The sequence below is a fragment of the Passer domesticus genome, chromosome 32, assembly GCF_036417665.1.
Source record: "Passer domesticus isolate bPasDom1 chromosome 32, bPasDom1.hap1, whole genome shotgun sequence".
NCBI lineage: Eukaryota > Metazoa > Chordata > Aves > Passeriformes > Passeridae > Passer > Passer domesticus.
In genome coordinates, this window is record NC_087505.1 from 3,357,098 (window position 1) to 3,364,571 (window position 7,474).

General features: G+C 54.7%; 1 long non-coding RNA gene across 1 annotated transcript; it reads right to left on the minus strand.

The window, feature by feature from the left end:
• Nucleotides 1–855: 855 nt before the first annotated feature.
• On the minus strand, nt 856–1,892 carry LOC135288265 (uncharacterized). Its single transcript, XR_010351469.1, has 3 exons — nt 1,507–1,892; nt 1,163–1,382; nt 856–924 (listed from the first exon to the last, which is right to left on the minus strand). It is a non-coding gene; the product is annotated as an uncharacterized LOC135288265 (long non-coding RNA).
• Between the last annotated feature and the right edge of the window lie 5,582 nt (nt 1,893–7,474).

The following is a 7,474-nucleotide window of genomic DNA, read 5'->3' on the forward strand; positions in this document are numbered from 1 at the left end:
TGGAAGAAAGGATGGAGTGTTCAAGGAGGGGACACCTGGAGAGGGAGGGGGGCAAAACTAGGCAAGGTAGGGGGGTCCAGCGAGGGGATGGTGGCACCAGAGGAACGTGATGGGACTTCAGAGAGGGATGAGGAGGCTTAGGGAGTGGTAATGGGACCCGGTGAGAGATGGGGCCTCCAGGCACTGATGGAGGCCCCCAGATAGATGGGGTTCCCTAGAGAGTGATGGGGGTCTCCAGAGAGTGATAGAGGTCCCCATCCAGGGGAACTGAAGGGTGTCTGAGGGCTCCCCATGCCCATCCCTGCACTCACTGTGCACCATGACGTGGAGCTGGGCGCTGCTCTTCCGCACGGCACCCCCGTTGGAGCGCACCTGGCAGCTGTAATTTCCTGAGTGGGAGACCCCTACAGTGGGCATCAGCAGCTATGGGGACCCCACCACCTGCCCATCCCGGTAGAACACATGCCGGAGAGGGGCTTGGGGCTGCAGGGGGCTGGGAGTGCTGAGGCAGCTGAGAGTCAGGGGGGACCCCTCGGTGAGCGTGGGAGGACCCTCCAGCACTGGCATTGGGAAAAGCTCAGGGAAGGAGAGGGGAGGTGAGGACTGTGACTCTGAGTCTGCTGGGAGGGGGTTTTGGGAGTGTCAGGAGATTGGAGTTGCAGCCATGGGGTGCTCACCGTGCACTGTCACTGGTGCTCTCCGTGATGGCCAGGACATCACCCAGCCCTTGCAGCGGTAGCAGCCACGGTGGTTCAGGTGCAGGGGGGACAGGGACAGCTCGGTTCCCTTGAGGGATTCAGCCAGATGCTTCATATTCTGGTAAAATCGCGCCCACAGTGACTGCTGTTCCACCAGCCCGTCAGCACAGTGTCACCATGTTCCCCTCTAGCAGTGCCTGTGCTAGCACCTGCAGCACCAGATAGTCTGTGGGACAGGAGGGTCCCATCTCACTGAGGGCCTCGAGACAGATCCGAGGTAGGTCCCTATAGTCCCGAGGACATCTGGGTACTCTGGGGTGCACTGGGATGCACTGTGGTGCACTGGGGTGTCCCTGTGTGCAGGGCACAGGCTCTCGCCACAGGAGGGGTGTGAGGCCATTCATGGAGTGGAGCCCACCCAGACCTGTCAGAGGTCACCCTGATCATTTAAGATCCCAACTCACCATCTAGCACTCTCGCGGTGAGGCTGAGCCCACTGCCGTGTCTGTCACACTTGTAGATGCCACTCGAGGTGAAAGTGAGTTGGTCGCATCCCTGTGGCCACCAGCACTACCCATTCTTGTACCAGGTGGTGGCACTGACCTTCTCCGAGCCCTGGTATGTCAGTCCCACAGCACTGGTGACCTCCGGGGGGCTCCACGAGGATCTGGGTGGTCTGGGTGCCTGCGGGTGACAAGGGACACCAGCCTGTCAGGGGACACCAGCCTGCCAGGGGACACCAGCCTGCCGGGGCCAGTGCAGGACTGGGGACAGCGGGGTCGGGCCATGGCATCCCCAAAGGACTCACCAGTGAGGCCGAGGGTCTGAGCTGGAAGGGAGAAGGAACAGGGCTTAGTGGGGGTGGCACCTCAGGGACAGCAGCACGCAGTGTCTCCAAATTGTCCCCATGGGGACAGCACTTTGTGTGAGAAAGTGTGTCTGGGTGCTCCCCAAAAGATTTGGTGAGGTGGGGGGACATGTCTGTGTCACAGCCACCCATGCACCACATCCATGTGGCACAGACACCTTGGGAACAGGGAAACCGAAGCCACCCTGGGCTGAGGTAGAACATGGGGACACTGTGGACACCCCAGGCACACGGACTCCACAGACACAGCCCATGCTCGCCCAGGTCACCTCCACCAGCTCATGATCACCTCCCCATGATCCTATCCCCATAGCCACATCCTCACGGTTCTTGTCCCCTCTGGCCCTGCATCCCAGTTGCCTTGTCCCTATCCTCAGAGCTACCTGAGCCCAAAGGTGCCAGTCCCCACATCCCCACCCCCAAATTCCTGTTCCCTGTTCCTGTCCCCAAAGCCACCCTACATCATCCCCAGTCCCACCCAGGTCCACTGTGGGTAACATGAACTGGCTCTGCTGGCCTTGGGGACCTCAGAGAACCTCCCTGTGCCCCCTCCCCTCCCTGGGGTTTCAGGCCCGCACTTGGGGCACTCTCCCCACAGGAGCAGCACCACCTTCCTGGCCATCCCGGTGTCCCCAGCCATGTGGACAGGCTGTCACTCGCTGCTGTGGCCTCCGCTCCCCTGGCTGGCAGCTCTTCAGATGAAGGGGAAGGAAGCCAGGTCACATCTTGTCCCCAAGTGTTGGTGGCTCTTGGTGGGGGCAGGGTGGCCACAAGCTGGGTACAGGATGGGGACATGATGGGATAGTCTGGAGACATGGTGGAGGATGCTGTTGCCAGGAGTGGGGCCTCAGGGTGATGTAGGGAACCAAGGATGGGTGTCCAGAAAAATGGGGGTCCAAGGGAATTGGGTTCTCCATGCCTGGGGGGATTCAGGGATGGGGATGCTGTGGGAACATGATCACCAGGGATTTGGGTCATGGCAAGTGGGTGACATGGTTGAGGGTGCAGGGAGATAAAGGGGACTCTCGGGAATAGGGGTTCTGTGGAAGAAGCAGCTCATGAGATGGGATCAAGGCAATGGTGGTCCTGGGCAATGACAGCCCTGGGGTGGGGGTCCCAGGGAGGACTGACCAAGGCAATGGGCGTCCTAGGGGAATGGGTGTGCCAGGGGTGGGCAGTGGCTGGGTGGGCATGGGGGTCAGAGCTCCTTCCTGGGGTGCCTCAGATTTTGGGATGGCTATCCTGGCAGTCTCTGTGTCCCTGCCCGACACACCCCTGGGTCAGGTCCCCCCATTTCTTGGCTCAGCCATCCCAGGCAACACTTGATGTCCAATTGGTTCAGGCAAAATTATACATCCATAGAATAAAAGCAAAGATCTTTCCCACACCATTTTTTCCCCCCAGTAATGAACAAACTCATCAAAAATCAAACTAATGAGGCATAAAATGCTCTGGTTCATAGAATTCTTTTAATTGTTGCTCTCCCAACAAGTCACTCACAATAAAAATACGAACAAATCACAATGAAATTAGCCTTTTTGGTTCCCTTTTGCAGCCACTTGGTGCATCCCACAGCAGGGTTTGTTTGTGGATAACAACAGAGTGTGGAATCTCCCTGAGTGTCCAGCAGTTCCATGGGATTGTTCCCTGCCTGCTGGGCAGCAACCCAGCCCCTAAGGAAGCCTTTTCTTGGGCCATATTTAGGAACTCTTCCCATTTTTCTCATTCCCACTCTGAAACTTGATTGGCTTCCCATGGAGGAAGGGGAGAAGCTCTGTCCATCCTTTGGACAGTGCACAGGAATCGGTGGAAATGCCCGTGTGTGCCTCAGGGTGTGATTCCCTGGTAAATCCACTCCAGCCTGCCCTGAATTCCCCAGCCTGGGAACTCCCTGCTCGTTGTGTGACACCCCTGTTCCTCAGCCCCTTGTGTGCAGCCCCTGCTCAATGTTCCCAAACTTTTCCCTCTCTTCTGCTGTGCACAGCCAGAACTCAAACATTCTTTCTGGGAGGTTCCAGAAGGTTGCAGGTTTTGTTCAAGAAGGAAGGTCCAGGTCAGGTTGCTGAGCAGATTAGATTGTTGTTGTCTTTGCAGTAGTTTTGTGGTTTTCTTAGTCCCTTGAGCAAAGGGACAGATGATCAGTTGCTGCACTTCTGAGCTGGTTCTCTCATAGCTGCCCTTGCAGAGCGAGTTTCCAGCCAGCCCTGCTCTGAAAACCACCAAAGGCCCTCGCAGAGCCACTTCTTGGGCTCCCTTTGAGGTTTTGTGCTTCTTGCAGGGCTGAGCAAACCACAGGCAGGCATTTTTTTTACCACAGAATTCTCACCTCTGCAGCAGCTCTAAAACTGCCAGAATCAAAGCCAAGGGGACAAGGGGAACCCTCAGGTCCTGGCTGCCTCCTGGGGCTGAACAGAGCCGGGCTGGCCAATGGCCATCCCTGTGCAGTGGGGCTGGGCCATGGCTGGGCCCCACCCTTGGATTGACGGGGGTCCTCAGGATGTGCGACCCCTGGGACAGGCACCTGACCAGGAATATGCAGGGATATTTCTGGAACTGCCACTGCTTGGGAAAGGTCCTTCCTATGCCAGGATGTGTCACCTCCTGGGATGGGATCCCCCTAGGACAGGAGCCCCTGGATGTGCCCCCCCAGACAGAACCCTCTCCCCTTTCTCATCTGACTCTCAGCACAAATTGCCTCCTCCTTCTTGTCCAGGAAAAAGAAAGTGTTGAGGATGCACAGCCCAACACTTCCATCCCCCAAACGCTCCCCACCCTTCTCTGCACCCTGCTCCTCATTTTCCCCCTCCCCATGGCTCCCCCAACCCCTTCCCTGCTCAGGTGCTCCCTGGGATTGCTGAGCCAGGAACCACGTGTGAGGGCATATGGCAGAAAAGTGAGGAAAATAAGGAAAAAGAGAAATAAAGAGAGGAAAAGTCAAGGGCAGGGGAGGGCACAGAGGCAGAGCTACCCAGGATCCCCATGTGATGGCTGCACAGGAAACAAGCATCCCAGGGGGCCAAAACTAAGCCTTAGGTCACCCCAAATTCTGAGGCACCCAGGGAAGGAGCTGAGACCCACAGGCCCATCGAGCCACTGCCCAACTCTGGCACCTCATTCCCCTGAGATCCCAACCATGGGACCCCATTTCTTATATCACTCCATCCCTGGGACCTCCATCCCAGTACTGACATTCCCCAGGATCTCCATGGCCCAGGATTCCTATTCCCACAGGACACCCCATTCTTCCAGCATCCCCATCCCCTGACCACAAATCCCTGGAGCCCACGTTCCCCTGGCACTCCCATCTCTGAGTCCCCCCAGCCCTGGGCACCCCCATTCCCATTGCACCCCCATTCTTAGTGACTCCCCCTCTTCAGGACCCCTATTCCCAGGGACCCCATCCCTGGTTCCTAAAACTCTTAGCCCCCCACTCTTGGGAACCCTATGTCCCACAGTGTGCCATTCAGACTTGTCCCCATCCTGTCCCCACCCTGCCCACGGCCTGTGCCCAGCTTGTGGCCACCCTGCCCCCACCAAGGGCCACCTCCACATGAGGGCGAGACCTGACCTTGCTTCCTTTCCCCCTGGCCAAAGAGCTGCCAGCCAGGGGACAGCCACCCCTGTCAGCGAGTGACAGCCAGTCCACATGACTGGGGACACTGGGATGGCCAGGAAGATGGCGCTGCTCCTGTGGGGAGAGTGCCCTGGGCACGGGCCTGACACCCCAGGGATGGGGAGGGGAGGGGGCACAGGGGGGCTGTGGGGACCCCTGAGGTCCGCAATGTCAGCAGAGCCAGAGCATGAGGTGACTGGGGTTGTGGGGTGGCCGTGGGCACAGAAACAGGGGACACAAATGGCAGGAAAAGGATTTGGGGAGGCACCATGGGACTGGTGGTGGTGACCTGTGACAGCGTGGGGTGGCCATGGAGTCCCCAGTTCAGGGGTGTCCACAATGTCCCTGCACCCTGCCAGAGCATGGGTGTGGCTGCATTATCCCTGTATCCATGGAGTCCATGTCACAGAAGGACATTCTGGGGAGAGCCCCACACCCTGTGCCCTTATAGGGCTGTCCCTGCAGTGCCACCCCCACTGAGCCCTGTCCCTTCTCCCTTCCAGCCCAGACCCTCGGCCTCTCTGGTGAGTCCTCAGGGAATGCCATGTCCCCACTCCGCTGTCCCCAGCCCTGCGTTGGCCCTGGCAGGCTGGTGTCCCCTGTCACCCCCAGGTGCCCAGACCACCCAGCTCCTCGTGGAGCCCTCCTGGATGCCTGCGGTGCTGTGGGACTGGGTGACACTGACCTGCCAGGGGTCAGGAGCCGCTGGTGCCACCACCTGGTACAAGGACAGGCAGCGCTGGGGGCAGGAGAGACAGGATCTCTTCACTTTTGCTGAGAGTGGCACCTACACGTGTGATAGACTCGGCACTGGGCTCAGGCTCCCCTTGAGAGTCCTAAATGGTGATGGGAGTTTGGTTGTCTCCAGCCTGACACCTGCAGGGACCCTGGAGGCTCTGCATAGGCTCCACTCTATGTATCACCTGCTGTGACACCAGAGCCCATGCCCTGCACATGGGGACATCCCATAGTTATACACTACATGGATGATTTGCTCATCACAGCTTCAATGCAAGAAGAGATGGAGCAAACCCATGCTTATGTTGTCACTGAAATCCAAAAAGCTAGACTTGAAATTTCTGCAACAAAAATCCAGGAAGTTTCCCCCTAGAAGTATCTGAGATAGAAGATGACTGAGACAACAATGACGCCACAGAAGATACAGATCCGGACCAGTGTCAACAACTTGCAAAACTTACAACAACTCTTAAGAGAAATCAATTAAGTCAGACCTGTTTTAGGAATGACCAATGATGAACCTGAGTCCACTTCTCGATTTGCTGAGAAGAAGGTGCGTCATCACTTCTCCAAGAACCTTAACCCTTGAAGCTCGTACAGCACTCAACAAGATCGCGGAAGCTCTCCAAAGAAGACAAGCTCATCGCTGCATTCCTGAAAAACCTTTCTTTTTTGCAGTTTTAGGAGAAAAAATGCAAATTTGTGGTCTCATTTTTCAGTGAGACCCTTCTGAGCTAGATCCTTTGTTAATAATAGAATAGATTTTTCTTCCCTACAAGTCTCCAAAAACTATTTTCACAGTCTTAGAAATGATTACACAAATTGTAATTAAGGCCAGAACCAGATTGTTAATTTTAGCAAGCCAAGAATTTGCAGTTATCTATTTGCCATTGAAAAAAGATTATCTTAACTGGGCAATACAAAATTCTAATGATTTACAGTATGCATTCTTGGACTTCCCGGGTATTTGTTCGTTCACTACCCAGCTCACAAACTATTGCAAGCAAAATTGAGTTTTAGAGAAAAACTTAAATTAAGTAAAGAACCTTTAAATACAGTCACTCTCTTCACTGATAGCTCTGGCAAAAGTCACCAATCAGTTGTAACTTAGTTGAACCAAGAAACTAATACTTAGAAGTCAGACGTTCAGATAGTAGGAGGGTCTCCTCAGATTGTTGAGCTTACTACTGTAGTTTGAGCTTTTCAGCTTTTTCCTCAGCCTCTTAACTTGATCACAGATTCTGCTTATGTTGCTAACGTAGTTAAGAGATTAGAAGGGTCAATTTTAAAAGATGTTAGTAATGATACTTTATATCATTAGCTTTCATGTCTTTATACAACTTTGCAATATAGAACTAATCCATATTTTGTTTCTCACATCGGGGCTCATTCTTCGCTTCCAAGATTTTTAGTAGAAGGAAATGCAAGAGTAGACAAACTGACAATAGTTATTTCAAACACTTTGCCAAACATTTTTGAACAAGCAAAACTGAGACATATCTTTTTTCACCAAAACGCACAAGCACTTGTGTGAATGTTTCAAATTTCCAAAAGTGA